Raw genomic sequence first — 14,867 nt, forward strand, 5'->3', positions numbered from 1 at the left:
TTAAAATAACCATCCGTACAGGCTGTGAAACATACTTCCAAGAAAAATTTAGCACTGACTACACATGAGGTGCTGTGCCCTGGAAGGAAAATAAAGATGAATAAGCCTCAGATGCTGCCCCGAGTAGCACATCATCTAGTAGGATAAATATGACATGTACATAAATAACCCTAATTATATAACCCAGGGGGACCATGGCAATGGCTGAAGAGGCTCAGGGGCAGAATGCTTTGAGACTTCAGAGGGGACACACCGATAGATGGATAAACTGGAGAAGGCTTCATGGAAGTGGCATTTGTACTGACTGATGGTGCTGAAGGATGGTGTGTTAATTTTCTATTGCTGCCATAACAAATTACCACAAATTTAGTGCATTAAAACTACACCTTGTAATGTACAGCATGGTGACTATAGTTAATAATACTGTACTACATATTTGAAAGTTGCCAGGAGAGTTATTATCCCACAGTTCTGTAGGTCAGATATGTGGGTACCATGTGTCTCTGCTGGGTCCTTTGCTTAGAGTTTCACAAGGTCAAAATCAAGGTGTTGGCAGGGCTGCATTCCTTTCTGGAGGCCCTGCAGATGAATCTGCTTCCAAGCTCATTCAAGTCGTTGGCAGGATTCACTTCCTTGTGGTGGTAGGACTGAGGTCCTGATTCCTTACTGGCTGTCAGCTGGGGCCTGTCTTTGCTCCTAGGGGGACATTCACGTTCCTCCTCATGCTTTCCATGTGCCCCACCCCTGCCCCCAGCAGTGAGGGCGAATCCTCTCATGCTTTGAATATCTGTGATTTCTTCTTCTTGTCTCTTCTGACCCCAGCTGGGGAAATTGATTAGATTGGGCCCCACCTGGATAATCAACCTATTTTCAGGTCTGTAACCTAATTTACATCTGCAAGGTTCCTTTTGCCTTGCAAGGTAAGGTATTTACAGGATCCAGGGATTAAGGCATGGACTTCTTTGGCGAGCCATTATCCTGCCTACCTTTGATGGGTAGAATTTACATAGGCTGAGCCTGGCCAGAGGGCTCTTCAGGCAGAGGAAATGGAAAGAATGAACTTTGGAGACAGGAGACCTGCTGCAAGGAGCAGTGAGAACAGCCGGGTGTCCCCCTAAGGAGCAAAGACAGGCTCCCAGCTGACATGTCTATTAATATTCTTCCTCCATGTTATTTTTAATGGATACATGGTTTCCTATTGTATGGATGGCACCGTGGTTTATTTAATGAATCCCCCAATGTTGACATTTGGCTCGTTCCCAAGTGGTTTCACCGTCATAAACAATGCTGAGATGAGCATAACAAAGGTTGTTTTTATGGACACAGCGGACAGGATGTGCTCAGACTCCCAGCAGGAATGCAGAGGGGAGCCTGGGTGCAGTGGCAGCTGCTGGGGTGAAAGCCTTCTTGCCCGTGTCCTCAGCGGGGCCTCTTGGCTGTTCCCATGTGTGTCTTGTTTTGCAGTTAACTTGATCCAGTTGCACCCAGGGCTCCAGTTGGGACCCTGGAACTGCGGCGCGATGTGAGGAGGGGGTGTCGGAGCAGCGGTTGAGCGCTGCCGCAGACGGTGGGTGCTCAGGGTGCGAAGGCAGTAAAAAGGAGTGACGGTAGCTGTGTGCAGTGCAGGGCAGGTTAAATGACTGCCCGCAGCCAGCTGACCCTGCCCTTTATACTGCCACATGGAAAACCAACCTGATTACAAAAAGCTATCGTTCTAAAGCAAATTTTGGAGGGATTAGTTATATATATACACACAGGTCTGCTTTAGCTTTAAGATTACTCATATTTTAACAGCAAGCTACATGTCTTAAAGTCTAGTTATTGGGAATGTTCAGGCCCCACTTGTGTTGGTATCATTCTGCACCCTACATACTATACGGCTCACCATATAATCCATAATAAACTAAATCAACAATGACAAACCCACGGTAAGTTATCATTAAAGACCAAGAAGAGCAGCAATTCAGAATCATGACCAACTCAAGACAGTGAGGGGCCTCTGACTACAGTGAGTCCTCCTAAACATCTGTGGGCACTTCAGTGTCTTTGTGGACATGTGCCCCTGGAAGTCCACAGAATGGCCACATGGCTGCCTTCCTCCCGGGGAGAACAGTGAGTTGGGGTCCACTGTAAACCTGACTAAATTTTTAATGTGAGTTTATAGATCCCAAATAATAGTAGTAATTCACTTGATAACTCACTTGGTAGGTATTTGGTAAATAATCTTTTGATATAGAAATAAAATTTTATACAAATTAAAGGGACGATCAGTGAGGGACTTATCAGAAGAATCTTCCCAGTGCTTGATGGGGTAAATATTATACACTGAGAAGCCTTAATCTAGAGCAACAGAATCACCTGAGCTGGTTACTGAAAATGCAGCTTCCAGGGACCCCCCACAGAGATTCTGGTTAAATGGGTCAGGAGTGGGAGCCCAGGAATCTGCATTTTAAACAAGCAGGGAATACTGATGTAGGTGGTTCACAGACACAAATTGATCAAAAACACCTAGAAAAAGAGTGGGCCCACTCTAGGCCAGATGCTTGCGTACCTGCTATTCTGAGAGAATTTCCAGGGCTGTAGTCTGCCTTTATGAGTTGGGGGTGGGTAGGTGGGTCAGGCTGGTTTATACAGCCAGAGACAGGGAGGGCAGTGAGGAAGGGCTCAAGCAAGGTGGGCTCTCTATGTTGGAGAAATCTTCTGGTTTGATCCTTGAGTTGTGGCAGCTGAGAGAAAACTAAAGTCCTCTTAGAGGGAATGGGACCAAGGAATGAGAGACTCAGAAGCCAAGGCTGGAGATGCAATGTGAGAGGGAGAAGACCACAGAGAGGGCTGCAAGGACATAGGGGAAGTGATAAAGGAAAAGGAATGTACATCCACACAGCACTGACTGTGGACCAAGGGCTTTACCTATCTATCTCACTCACTGCTCACCACAATGCTCCGAGCTGGCAATAGCATTCCCTCCTACATGTGCAGAGAGGGTGCCTCGGAAAGGTTAACCAACGGGCTAAAAAAAGGATGGCAGTCAGGATTTCATTCCAGGGCCATATGGTTCCTGAGCTCTGGCTCTTTACCTAGCGCTTTGAAAGATGAGTAAATTACATGCAACCACTCTATCCATCTATACATTTATTCATTATTTCATTTATCCACCCAACATGAATGTGCTGCTACTAAGTCTCAGGCACTGAGATAGCGTCCAGGGATTGACTGGTCAACAAAAAAGACATTATCCTAGATTTTAATAGACGCATACGTTAGACAACCACACAGGTTAACTATAACTTTGCAAACAGTTGTAAGAACTAAAAAAGAAAATTGCAGGCTCTATACGAAAGAAAGCAGGGACTCTTATTTTAGGCTGGAGGATCAGAAAAGGCCTCTGTGGGAATGTGACATTTAGGCTGAGACTTGAAGGATAGGTTGGAGTTAGCCAAGCTTGAGTGTAGGGAAGACTGTCCCAGAACTTCTGTGATGATGGGAATATCCCATATCTGTGCTGTCCAGTATGGTACCAATGAGCCACATGTGACTCTTGAGCCCTTGAAATGTGTTTCATGTGACTGAGGAACTGAATTTTAAATTTTATTTAATTTCAATTAATTTAAGTGGATATATAAAAAAGCCACGTGTGGCTAGTGGCCATTGTATTGGACAGCCCAGCTCTAGAACAAAGGGAAAGTTTGTGCAAAGGACCTGTGGTGGAAAAGGATTTGGTGGCTTCCAGGAGCCTAGTGTTGGGCTGCAAGGGGGGAGATGGAGCAAGGTGTCCAGGCCTCAGGGGGGTTTTCGATTTTACTGCGATGGGGAAGTTGTTGAAGGGTTTTCAGAAGAGGAGTATCTTGGGCAATTTAACTTTTTAAGAAGCTCACTCTGTGCTATGCCAAAAGAATCACAGAGGGTGAAAGTAGGAGAAAAGAAACCAGGGAGGAGGGGATGGTGATGGTTCAGCCTAGGGCGGAAACTGGAAATGAGGAGAAGAGGACAGTTTTGTGCTACCATTTTCAGGTAGAATCGACAGAACATGCAGTTTAAAAGAGACAGAATCCATCTCCCTAGACCTGTGTTGACTAATATGGTAGTCACCAGCCCCTTGTGGCTACTTAAATTTAAAGTAATTAAAATTAGGGACTTCCCTGGTGGTCCAGCAGTTAAGACTCCATGCTCCTAATGCAAGGGACTCAGGTTCCATCCCTGGTCAGGGAACTAGATCCCGCATGCTGCAACTAAAAGCCCACATGCTGCAACTAAAAGATCCCACACATGGCAGCGAAGATCCCACATGCTGCAACAAAAACCCGGTGCAGCCAAATAAATAAATTAATTTAAATAAATAAATAAATAAAGTAATTAAAATTAAATGAAATAAAAAATGTTATAAATAAATAAAAGAACGTGAATTTCTTAAAAAAAAAAAAAAAATGTTGCTTGCCCACACAAGGCACATTTCAAGTGTTCAGTGGCCACACCTGGCTACCGGCTGCCATTATTGGACAGTGTAGCTTTAGTGAACATGTCCATCATGGCAGTAACGTCTACTGGCTAGTGCTAAGATCATTTGGAAAAGTATTTACAAATGGGTCTATAAGAGATCAAAGAGGTCATTAAGTCCAACACCCTCATTTTAGAGGTGACCTGTTGGAGGACGCCCAGGTGATGTCACTAGAGGGGTACCCACGCAGGCTCTCCTATGGCAGCCCCCTACGCTCGCTTGCTTTGTAAGCATCATTGGCAGAAACTCCAGCTTTCCGGCTCCTGGAAGGCTCAGGCCTGATCCTGACTCAGACCACTTAATCATTCCATAGCAGCCTGGAAGGAGAAGGAAGGGTGAGATATAAACAAAACATAAGCACCATTATTGTTTCCAGCTAACATGGCCCAGGGCTGGAGGCCCGGAGGACATGTCTTTAGTCCTTTCAGCAGGAAAGGATGCATTGCCTCTGAAAACCACACACCACATGGGGAGCCTCATTTTGTCATTCAGTCCCATCTCCTCACTCAGCCTCTCCAAAGATACCAAAGAAGTGGGTTCCAAAGAAATACTACCTGCTCACACTTTACACTCAAGTCTAGATCCCAAGTAGATCTTGTCATCAGAGAAGCAACAAGAAAAAGAAAAAAGAAAGGAAAAAACTCAACTAGCGAAGCTTCCTGGTGACCTGGTTAATTCTGGGAACAATTAAGTGAGTTCACAGGAAGGAGGTGAAACGAGAAGAGAGCCTGTTTTCATCGCCTCTGAGCTTCTGGTTATGGGCAGGGCTTAGCTTCGGATGAGTCAAGTGGAGGAAGGGGTGGGGGAAACTGTGTGAGGAGCAGACTTGGGAAGGAGACGGTGGAGGACAGCAGACGTCTAAGGGTTCATGATACCCCCCAACACCCTGATTTGCTCAACCTGGGACAAACTTTACTATGGGACAGAGGGTTCATCTCCACCTCCCCTCCCACAGCGCAGGCTGCTTAGGAGACCACCACATCCCTCCTCAGTGGAGGCAGCGGTGCCCTGACAGCCTTCCAGCATTCCTTGTTGCCCTGTGCCTTCTTGGACTGCAGAGACATGATTCATGACTATGACGTACCCATATGTCACCCCCTCAGACAATGCTTGGCTTCACATCCCTTACATTAGTGTTTTCACTAACATTTGAGTAGGCTAACGAGCAGAGCTCCCATTAGTTGAGCCCCATCTATGTGCTGGATGCTGTGCAAAGTGCTTCACGTGCAGTAGCTCAATCAAACATCATGAAGAAAGTGAGGCTCAGAGAAGTTACAGTGACCATATGATCCAGCACTTGTACTCTTTGGTATTTACTCAGATGAAAACTTTACTCCATACACAAACCTGCACGTGGATGTTTATAGCAGCTTATTCATAATTGCCCAAACTTGGAAGCAACCAAGATGTCCTTCAGTAGATGGGCTGAGAAATAAATTGTGGTACCTTGGGACAATGGATTATTATTCAGTGCTAAAAACAAATGAGCTATCGAGCCATGAAAAGACATGGAGGAAACTTAAATGCACATTACTAAGTGAAGAAGCCTATCTGAGAAGGCTCCGTAGGATATGAATCCAACTATATGACATTCTGAAAAAGGCAAAACTATGGAGACAGTAAAAAGACCAATGGTTGTCAGGGCTGGAAGGAGGGAGGGATGAATAGTCAGAGCACAGAGGATTTTGAGGACAGTGAAAATATTCTGTGTGATACTAGAATGGTGGATACATGTCACTATACATTTGTCAAAACCCACAGAATGTACACCACCAAGGGTGAACCTGAATGTAAACTAAAGACTTTGAGTGATAATGCCTTTGGGTGACAATGTAGGTTCATCAGTTGTAACATCAGGGCAGGATGTTGATGGTGGGGAAGCTCTGGATTGGGGAGATGGGGAGATGGAAGTCTCTGTAATTTCTGCTCAGCCTTGCTGTGAACCTAAGACTGCTCTAAAAAATAATCTACATTAAAAAGTTTTAGTGCCTGTCCAAGGTCCAGACTGAGTGGAGAGTGGAACTGGGACCCAGTGCAGAGCTTTTTAACCCCAAATACCCTGATCTTCACCTTCACCCTATCCCACCTCAGTGTAACCTTTCATATTATACTTCACAAATACTTTTGTTTTTAATTCACAGTGACTCTATGATGCGGGCGTGAATCCTATTTTCTAGGTAAGGAAATAGGCTTCAAGAGGTTAGCTAACTTAAGTTACGAGTTGGGTGGGTGAGCAGCTGAGTCAGAACTTGAATTTAGGTCAGCTGACTTGCAACTCTGTACTCTCAGATAACACCTTGACCCCCCTGATCCAGAAACTCATCTGACCTAGAAACACACAGAGTGGTGTCCGCGCTGATTGCCTCCACCTCCCAGCTACAACGTGACGTTCGCAAGATGTTGAGTTATTCCATGAGCTGCTAGCGGTGGATGGATCCCTGTGTGTCACGGGACTTGGGTCATTCTCCACCAAGGCAGGATGCCATTGGTCCACACCTAGAATAAAGGGGTGTGTGCTACATGGAGAGAGAAGGGACAAGAGAGGTGACTGGGCTTGTGTGCCGGGAAATTGAGATGCAGGCCCAACACCTCCCGCCTCACCCCAGAGGGCTCGGTTCCTCTTCCCACTGACGTAATGGGCTTCTGGGCCGCCTCGTGGGTGGCCAGACCTCCTGGCTGCAGGGGAAAGCTCGCAGTAGGAATGGAGAGGCCCTTTGGAAACACTGGGAACATTCAGAGCTCCCTTCTCCCTAGGTCCCCTCCCTAACTGGAAGTTTGACAATGCCCTCTTCTCCTCTGTACGCTGAGAACTTCCCTGATTGAAATCCTGACCACATGCTGGGCTCCCCTCTCCTCTTTCTTTCCTCCGATTCCAGGCTACACTCCTTTCCCTGTTCTCTCCTAGGAAAGGAGGAGATGAAGGGTGCCACACCCTGTCTGTCTGTCAGGTTGGTGCCTTCTTTCTTGACCAGTCTACACTCTGGCCCACCGATTTCACTGCTCTACGAGGGGACAGCCTTCGAAATAGTGAAATGTTGAGCACACAGCCACCCTGCTGCAGAAAAACAACTCAAAACTTAAGGTGATAACCACAGGGGTTGCCAACGTGGAGTCGGGCAGGTTGGACACTGCCCAAGGGTGCCTGGCACCGGGGGTGAGTGCTGAGTGGGGTCTGAAATAGAAACCTTGGTATCTTCACCAGGCTGTACTCCCTCAGCCCAGAGGGGCATCTAATGAACACAGACGTGCCAAGCTGCCTGAGGTATTTTAAAGGCGGTGGTGATCACTGTTGTAATCGGCATTGCTGTCGTTATTTTTAGTCCTAATACTTGACCCAGCGTGGAAAGAGGCTGAGAGATTGGGAGTCAAGGCCCCGGGTTCCATGTAACTTCTCCACTTATAGGAGGTAAGGACTTTGTAAGTCTCTTGACCTCAATTTACCAAAAATGCTTCCAAATACATATTTTCATTGACTTTCAGAAAAGAAAAAGAAAAAAAATTTTAAAACTCTGTAAAGAAAGCAAAGCTTGAACTACCAGTCCCATTTCACAGAGGCAAAGTTAGGTGATTTGCCCAAGGCCACCAAGTTAGTAAGTGGCGGAGAAAGCATGGGACCTGGGTCTTCTCTTTTGGTTCCAGCCTACTTCTCTCCAGCACACACCCACCCCCGCTCCAAACCCGCCACGGTTTAGCAAACCTATACACACTAGTATGACATTTGAAGCACTCTCACATTTGTTATCTTATTTGAGTCTTAAAATGAACCAGACAAAGAAGACAGTGGATGTGTTTAGGGCAGGTTCTGCTGATATCTTGTTTAATCCAACACTAGGGGGATGAGTGTCCAGAATTAGCCACGAACACAGTGAATGAACACAATTCACTGGCCGTTCGCTAAATGATATTCTCTTATTTTTGCATAGCCCTTTGCAGTTTAAAATGTCCTTCCAAACATAATATTTGAAGCTCTCATTTGCTCTCCCACACAAGCCAGGGAGGAGCCGGGGCAGATCAGACCGATGAGGGTGTGGCAGTGAGAGGAGTGGGCTGACAGGGGCAGAAGCGTGGGGCAGAATCAGACATTCTGGTGCTGAGCCAGTGCCCCGCCCAGGACTCCCTTCTGCCTGGAGCCATGCCCTAACCTATTGGTTTTCAGAACTCTTGAGGGCTTCCTGGAGGTGACTCCAGGGCTTCCCCCTGAGGTTTGTGTGTATGGGGGCGGGGGAGGGGATCATTTGCATCTGCTCTAATAACATTATTTAAGTTTTTAGTAGATAATGCATACGCAGTGAACAGACTTCAGAAGATGTATTTATTTGGCCAGACACACGTGTGGGTGCTTGGCCCTGCGCCAGCATGCCAGACAGAGCAGGATCGGCGTGCGGTGTGGAAGCTTGATTAGAGAGTGCTCTCGGGATGGCCATCTGTGGAAGGAAGGGAAGGAGGAAGCAGCACTGAAGTGAGGGGAAAGCTGTGGGCTAGTGCAGCGGCAACAGACAAAGGCCTCCGCCAACACCGTGGGGAGCCCGGAAGCTGGGGTGGACCTTCAGAGTCGGATCGAGTGGTAGGGATGGTACAGGGCTTTTACACCTCCGCATCCACCAGTCACTGGATGCAGGTTGCCCTGGGAAGAGGGTGTCATTTGGGGCGAGGCAACTCTCTACCACCAAGGCAATTCTGAAGGGGGTTCTCAGCTGGCAGCACTTCCAGCCCCTGAGGGAGTAAGTTCTTTAGTCCTGAAGCGGCCTCTGGGCTGCTCAGCACAGCATCTTCCATGGTCTATCTTTTGTGCCACTCAGACCCACTTCTTCTTAGAAGTTCTGGAAGCAGCTCCTCCAGGATTCTGGTGGTCTCTTTTCCTGGGAGACACTTACAAGAGGAAATGAGACAAACCCCAGCTGGTCTCAGGGCCACATCTATGCTCATATCTCCATCCTTGTTGCCCACACCCTCAGCCAGCCCTTCTACTGGTCTCAACAGCTTCCCTGGTGGTGTGACCCAGATAGACCCTCATCCCTGAGGTGTTTGAGTCTCTTCAATGCTTTTCTAAGCCCATGACTGCTTCATTTTCCATATACTGTCAAGATTGGGGCAAAGAGTAGCAAGGGCACCCAAAGGAATGGCCTGGTGCCCTTACTTCTCCCTGCTCCCACCGGGTAACAGCAGCCTGACCTCCTCCTGCGACCATGTCAATCACCCCTGCCAGGACGGTGAGTCTGCTTACTTTCCAGCCTCATGACACACACACACACACACACACACACACACACACACACACACACACACACACACACACACACACACACACACACACACACACACACACACACACACACACACACACACACACACACACACACACACACACACACACACACACACACACACACACACACACACTCTCTCAAACTCAACATGTGCAGGTGGCAGCTGTAGCTTATCATTCAATGGACCTCCTTGATCCCAGGTAGAAGCTCCCCTTTAGAAAACCCATTGGATGATAACAACAGGTTTTTCTACTTTTTATTTCATTACAATTTTGAACTACAAGGAAACACATGACAGACCTTAGTTGGGTTTCTTTCTAAGTAAGCATCAGCGGGCCTCCTCTATCATTTTCTTCTAGGCCCTTCCAGGCTCCAGAGACACTTCTGCTCCCAACTCTCTTAGCCAGAGCCCCTCAGAGCAGAGGCCCCCAGGCCCCCACTGGAGGCGACTGCTTTCGCAGCCAGGGGCTGCTCTTGCCTGTATCAGAGCCTGTGGCCTCACCCTCGGGCCCTGGTGCGGAAGGCATTCTTTCAAGGGCTCCAAGTATTTTTAATCATCCGTGTTTATGGGACATGGAATGGGGCAGGGCTCAGTGGGCGCTCTGTGGTTTTTTTCTTTTTCCTGGACAATCAGCTGGGATTGTCAGGAATTCCAGGCTGTGTGTATTTACGGAAGGCCATGGGGTCCTGAGAGAGGGAAGTGACATGCTGACCTCCCTTCCCATGAGCCCCTGGGAGCCTAGAGCCTTCTCCTTTCCGCTCCCCAGAGCCTGTGGTCCCAAACCCAGGACACCATCCGGGGGGAGAGGTCACTGAGATGTGCAAGGAAGGCAGGGGAACTTGGCCGCAGAGCCTCTAATCTGGGGTGTCACCCACCTCTGCCCCTGCCCAGTCGGCAAGTATTTCCAGAATGTATCTCGTGGGCACGCAGTGCTTTCCTCAGCCTGGGGAAACTGCTCAACTCAGGGCCACTTAAGGGGGGAACCAAGAGACAGAGAAACCGGTACAGCCCTGATGGCCAGAAGCACCCAGTAAATGCTCACGACGGGAGCGATTATTCCCGGCCCGTATCCATAGCCTATTGCCGACTCTCTATGTGAGCTTCTTTCATTCCAGCCCCACCTGCAGCTCCCCCGGGCCACAGGGCAGCCCCCCCAGAAATGTCAGTGAGTTGCAGCGTGGGTCTGAGAAGCACGTGGCTGACCACCACCTCCCTCCCCGCCAGCCCCAGGATATTTTTGCAGGGTGCTTACCAGTCTGGGCCCAGCCGAGATCTTCTTTTACCCAGTAATCCTGCTGGCAGACAGGTGTGAAAGGAACCGAAAGCAGACAGCACGGTCTGTTGATTGAATTATTGCTCTTCGGAGCAGCTGAGTTTTGGTCTGGAAAGCTCCTAATGGCAGGTCTGTCTGTGGAACAAGAGCAGACATTGTGAGCTTCAAATAGGGGCTTGACAAGCCACAGCTGACGACACTGGGCAGCCAGTCCGGGCAGCCGGTCCGGGCAGACTCCTGTGGCTTTGGCACCCTTTCCCTGCGCCTCAGGTGTGGGCCGTGGCGCTCAGATGAGCTCCCGTGCTGGCCAGAAGGAGCCTGCAGCCAGGACGGGGAGGACGAGGCGGGGACACCCCTCGGGGGACGCTGAGCCGTACGTTGCACGGTCCAAGAGGTGCGTGTCCTTTTCTTTATTCACTCAACAAGCATTTGTTAAGCACCTATATCATTTGCCAAACGTTGTTCTTCCCTGGGGATTCAATGGTGAGCAGGGAGTCACAGTGGTGAGTGGTCAAATGCCCCGTCTTCCTGGAACTTTTGTTCTCTGTTGCCCTTCGTCTGGTGCCCCTGTCTGGCCGTGAGTTTGCAGATAAGAGGAAAGCTTTTCAGGTGCAGAGTCTCCGAGAACAAGCGTCTTGCAGAACGTGGCCCCAGGCCTGAGGTTATGCCAGTGTGGGCCCTGAAAGACCCCAGTGAAGTGTGGTCCTGTCAGCATGCTTCAGGCAAATCCTGGCTCCTCAGACAGCCTCAGGCGCCAGGTGAACGGCCGGCTTTTCGTGCTGCCCCAGGTGGCCATTTCTGATGGCCTGCGTTTGGTGGGGGAAGGGCAAACCACGTATCAGTAAGGCCTAGCCATTATTTCAGATATTCTCGGGGGTACGGGCGGAAAACCGTGGGCGAGCGAGGCCATGTACCAGGGTGTTTGTGCAGAATGAACGGACAGGAGTAGCGACCTATCCATCTGTCTTTGAGCTGTTCAGAGACCGCGGGTCAAGGTCTTTGTCGGGGTCTCTGCTGGCACCGTAGTGCTCCAGTCCGGGCCACCGTAACCCTCACCTTCCACCCGAGCCCACGTGAAACAGCCACACCACCTCCGCGTGGCCTGTTCTGGGCATGCTTGACTGCCCGCGGCCCTGATGGCGTTGCTCTCGCCTCCTCAAACCCGCAGCCTAGTGTGGCTGGGTGGTGAAGGGCTGTGAAACAAGGGCGTTTTCAGCAGCGAAAGGATTCAGACGGGGCACTCGAACACCGAAGGATCAGTCAGGCTATGCCTTTCCTCTCTGGTTATCTCAATTTACAATCCTATTTTCTTCCGTCACAGGCATTTATTTAAAGCCAATATCAAGGGTCCCACTCTGTGTCAGGCATTGTGTTTACATGAATTGTTTCATTTAATCTTCCAGACAGTCTTGTGAAGAAGCATGATGAAACCTTATCTTACAGAAGAGGGAACTGAAACTTAACAAGGAAGGAAGTTTGCCCAGCATCCCTCAGATAGTTACGGGGTTTGACCCTCATGGGCTGGCCTTGGAGCTCCTGCCCTTAACCTGCACTCTGCGGACCCTCCAGGCCAAATGATGCCCGTGTCATGCTTGTCTCATTCATGGCCAAGGCTGAGGTTCAGCCTTGAACTTGTCATTCAGTTAGTTCTGGGAGGTGGCTGATTTTCTTGTCTCTTCCTTTCAAAACCTAGGGCTCTGCCTCTCCATGCCTGAGGGTGAAATCTGCCCAGGCCCATAACCCAGCAGTCCCATGGGAGTCACCTGCTGCTCCTATGTCCACCATCCTAGGTGCCCTCCAAGGGGACCACAGAGATGGGGGAGGGGTGGTGGTATCTATAACCACCCATGGAGCTCTGCTCCCATGCTCACTCTCTGTGTGATCTTGAGCAAGTTGCTAACCTCTTTAAGCTTCAGTTTCCTCATCTGTGATATGGAAGTAAAATGAGAACTTACCTCTTAGTCTGTTGGTGGATTATATGAGTTAACTCACAGTAGACATTTAGCAGAGTCTGGCGTATAATAAGCACTCAATAATTATTATCTACTAGAGGTCCACATTCTGTTATCTACGATTCTGAAGTCAAAACTCTGAAAATTGTGTGGTTGGTGTTGAAACTCATTTGGAAGTAAAACCTCTCCTGATGTGCAATGCAGCTATATTTAGAAATACTAATGAGGTGCTGCTTTGGACACTGCTGGGGTTGTTACAGAATATATTGTATATGCACCACATCACCTTTCTGAAATCTGAAGAATTCTGAATTCTGAAACACACCTGGTTCTGAGAGTTTAGGATAAGGGGTTGTGAACCTGTATTGCTTTTAAAAGCAGAGTCAGTATGGCCCCTAAATGAGTCTCAGTAGTGGTGACTGTCAACCCTGGAACTCTGAGAGCCAAAACCCTGGAAGGAATGGAATTAACTCTCTTTTCTCCTAGAAGAATTTTCTTTTTAACATCTTTATTGGAGTATAATTGCTTTACAATGTTGTGTTAGTTGCTGCTGTATAACAAGGTGAATCAGCTATGTGTATACATATATCCCCATATCCCCTCCCTCTTGCGTCTCCCTCCCACTCTCCCTATCCCACCCCTCTAGGTGGTCACAAAGCATCGAGCTCATCTCCCTGTGCTAATGCGGCTGCTTCGCACTAGCTATCTATTTATTTTTGTCTTCTTTCTCCTAGAAGAAATTTTGGATTTCTATTTAAGGGCAAAAAGAACTAGAGGTAGTGAAGTCAGTTGAAACAATGTTCTTTTCTTCATTTGCTTGTGTGATCATTGAGGAGTTTCTAGAGTGGTCTGGTCCTGGATGAGAACAATCTTTTTTTGTTTGTTTGGTTGGTTTTTTAAATTTATTTATTTTTTTGGTGTGTGTTTTTTTTTTTTTTTGGCTGCGTTGGGTCTTCATTGCTACGCACGGGCTTTCTCTAGTTGTGGTGAGTGGGGTCTAATCTTTGCTGCAGTGCGCAGACTTCTCTTATTGAGGAGTACAGGCTCTAGGCACGCGGGCTTCAGTAGTTGCAGCACGCGGGCTCTGTAGTTGTGGCACACAGGCTTTATTGCTCCGTGGCATGTGGGATCTTCCCGGACCAGGACTCGAACCTGTGTCCCCTGCATTGGCAGGTGGATTCTTAACCACTGCGGCACCAGGGAAGCCCGAGAACAATCTTTAAGGACCATTTAATTTCCCAGATCCCAGGACATGGTGGTCACTTTCTGCTTATTTAGCATTTTTCTAGGCAGGGATGAGGAGAGGGGAGCAGAGCAGTCATCCTCTCTCAAGGAATCTATGCTTTTATCGAGGATACAAGCTACGCATGCTTGAAAGAAACAGTCATATGTTAGTGCTGTAGGAAAAAATGTGGCGAGAGGATGGTCACGTCCCAGGCCTTGGGTGAGTCCCTGGGATTGGCCGCCAAGTGAGGATCCTTAGCTTCATGCTGGAAAGAATTCAAGAGTGAGTCATAGTAAAGTGAAAGCGGGTTTATTGAGAGAGATACACATTCCATAGACAGAATGCGGTCCATCTCAGAAAGCAAGAGCCGCCCCGAAATATGGGGTGGTTAGTTTTTATGGGATGGGTAATTTCATAGGCTAATGAGTGGAAGGATTATTCCAACTGTTTTGGGGAAGAGACAGGGATTTCCAGGAATTGGGACACTGCTCACTTTTTGGCCCTTTATGGTCGGCCTCATAACTGTCGTGGGTGTGTCATTTAGATGCTAATGTATCACAATGAGCATATAATAAGGATCAGGGTCTACTGGAAGTTGATCCTCTGCTATCTTGGACCTTGTTGGCTCTAACCAGTTTATGTCCTGTCCTGTCC

General features: G+C 48.3%; 1 long non-coding RNA gene across 1 annotated transcript; it reads right to left on the reverse strand.

Annotated features, from left to right (window-relative positions):
- Positions 1-8,788: 8,788 nt before the first annotated feature.
- On the reverse strand, positions 8,789-11,170 carry LOC118906383. Its single transcript, XR_005022480.1, has 2 exons — positions 11,016-11,170; positions 8,789-9,364 (listed from the first exon to the last, which is right to left on the reverse strand). It is a non-coding gene; the product is annotated as an uncharacterized LOC118906383 (long non-coding RNA).
- Between the last annotated feature and the right edge of the window lie 3,697 nt (positions 11,171-14,867).

The sequence above is a fragment of the Balaenoptera musculus genome, chromosome 13, assembly GCF_009873245.2.
Source record: "Balaenoptera musculus isolate JJ_BM4_2016_0621 chromosome 13, mBalMus1.pri.v3, whole genome shotgun sequence".
NCBI lineage: Eukaryota > Metazoa > Chordata > Mammalia > Artiodactyla > Balaenopteridae > Balaenoptera > Balaenoptera musculus.